The sequence below is a fragment of the Rutidosis leptorrhynchoides genome, chromosome 10 (genome assembly GCF_046630445.1).
Source record: "Rutidosis leptorrhynchoides isolate AG116_Rl617_1_P2 chromosome 10, CSIRO_AGI_Rlap_v1, whole genome shotgun sequence".
In the NCBI taxonomy this organism is placed as follows: domain Eukaryota; kingdom Viridiplantae; phylum Streptophyta; class Magnoliopsida; order Asterales; family Asteraceae; genus Rutidosis; species Rutidosis leptorrhynchoides.
The window spans coordinates 56,335,912-56,338,860 of record NC_092342.1 but is presented as its reverse complement, the minus strand read 5'-3'; positions in this window follow the sequence as shown (position 1 = coordinate 56,338,860).

Sequence of the window (2,949 nt, the reverse complement as noted above, 5' to 3'; positions counted from 1 at the left end):
GTTTGACAAATGCACCTGCCATGTTCATGGACCTCATGAATCATGTCTGCAAGCCGTACTTGGATAAGTTTGTTATCGTCTTCATAGATGATATCCTCATGAGTCCTTTTGTTTGATGATGAATGATGATGACCCTTAAGACCTTATTTACATACTTTTAAACCTATTCGGATGATTTACTGACTTAGTACTATTTGACTTAGGTTGAGGACCCGTTTGAACAACCTTCATTACTTGCTTACTTTCCGAGTCATACTTTACCGCTACTTTATCATTGTGAGTTATAGCATTCCCTTTTTACTTTAAACTTATTTTGGGAACTGAGAATACATGCGGATTTTATGTTTTACATACTAGGCACGAGTACTTAAACTTATATATATGTGGGTTATATAACGGCAGAAACATTCCCTTTAGCTCGGTAACATTTAGTCATTGGTTTTTGAACCGGTGAACGCGAATCTTAGATATGGATCCATAGGGTTTGACATCCCCACTCGGGCTAGTAGCGCTAGCATTTAACGAGTGTTTAATACTTCGTAGACATACGCACTTGCCAAGTGTACTTTCAGGGGGTATAAACGTTAAGTTAGTTACCAAGTGCCCACGGTTAACATATACTTTATCATACTGTTTTGAAACGCTCTTTTTAGCACTGAAATCTCGTGGCCTACCTTACATACTATTATACTTAAACTATAGCTCACCAACCTTTGTGTTGACATTTTTAAGCATGTTTTGCTCAGGTGCTTAAGGTTATTTGCTTCCGCTGTCGTGCTAGTCTTGCCGTAGACACCCGCTGCTCTAGTGTTATCACCGCATGAACTGTTTATCTTGCATTCAAACTTTAATACATTTGAAACTATGTTTTGTAACGACCTAAGGGTCTCATACATTTATTCATGTTGGTTATTCGTAGAAACATACTGTTGGTGTAAAACAATTGACGTCGGTTATGACGCCATCTTTTATCATGAATGCAACTTCTTTTATTACAGCATATAGTACTTAACCTTGTAATGATCATGTTGTTGATGATTCGTACACGATGGTTTTGTACGGGGCATCACAATCTTCATGGTGATAAAATGGATCAGTGTCAACATTAAGTGATCTAACAACTATAGGAGTACTTTTTGCCTTGTCTATACTGAAAACGTTTTAAAATATTTTCTATATAAGTTGTTTGATGTACAAATAAACTATTAGGCACATGCTCAATATGCAAACCAAAGCAATACTTGGTTTTTCCGAGATCTTTCATTTCAATTTTTTTTTTTTTTGAGAAGTTGAATGGCTTCATGGATCTCTTTATTTATACCTATGATGTTAAGATTATAGACATAAACAACTTACAATCACATATCCTGACATTGTTTTCTTAATAAGAACACATGTGCAAATAAAATTATTTGTATACCCTTTTTCTTATCAAGTAATCACTTGATTGGGTATACCATATGCGATCCGATTGTTTCAACCAATATAAAGACCTTTGTAATTTAATTGAGTACATTTATTTGTGTTTTGCATTTGATGCTTCTGATACCTTAAATCCTTCAGGTATCTTCATATATATATATATCACTATCAAGTGATCCATAAAGATCAGCAGTAATAACATCCATGAGATGCATTTCTAGATTTTTAGAAACTGACAGGATGATTAAGTATCTAAAAGTAATTGCATCCATAACAGGGGAATAAGTTTCATCATAATCAATTCCCGGTCTTTGAGAAAAATCTTGAGTTACAAGTCTAGCTTTATACCTTGTAACTTTATTTTTCTCATTTCATTTTCGCATAAAAATCCATCTATACTCCACATTTTTAACATCTTTAGGTGTGAGAATAATAGATCCGAAAACTTTTCTTTTATTGAGCGATTCAAATTCAGCTCGTATTGCTCTTTTCCAATGATTCCAATCGTGTCTATTTTTCCATGACAGATTTTGGTTCTGGATCATCATCATCATTCATGATGTCATATGCAACACTATATGAAAATATCTCATCAAGATTTTTCATGTCATTTCGGTTCCATAATATTTTTTTGAATGTGCATAATTAATTGTAATTTCCGTATTGACATCATCAATCTCCTCTGCAGTAGGAGTATTGATTTGTGGTTCTTCTTGAACACTTTCTTTTACCTCATTATCAGCTGATTTTCTTTTTCGAGGATTTTTATCTTTGGAACCAATTGGTCTCCCACGTTTCTGGCGTGGCAAAGACTCATGAGTGACATTATTGGCAACTTTTAGAATTTCAATTCTAGCTGAAGCATTTACTGCTAGTATATATGATTTAGTCACTCCTTTTTGTATCTGTAAATACATCAGGTAATTTATTTGCAAGTTCTTGCATATTTATTATTTTTGAACTTTCTTTTCGCATTCTTTTGTGCGATGATCAAGATACATTAATTTATGTTCACATCATGAAACATCTTTTTTTTTATTTTTTATTTCTTCCCCTAATATAGGGAACAATTTTTCATTATAATGACAATCAGCAAAATGTGCTGTAAAAACATCACCCGTCATGGGTTCAATATATCTTATAATTGAATATGTTTCATATCCAACATATATTCTCATCCTCCTTTGAGGACCCATTTTAGTGCATTGTGGTGGTGCGATAGAAACATAAACCGCACAATCAAATGTTCTAAGATGGAAAATATTTGGCTCTCGACCAAAATTAAGTTGGTAATGGAGAATATTTATGACTTGCACTTGGTTTAATGCGAATTAATATCGCATCATGTAAATTTACATGTCCCCATATAAATATTGAGAGTTTTGTACTCATTACCAATTATCTAGTTATTAGCTGCAAGCGTTTATCTATTGATTCAGCTAAACCAATTTTGTGTATGCACATAAGCAATTGGATGTTCAACAACAATCCCTGTAGATATATAATAATCATTAAATGCTTGAGATG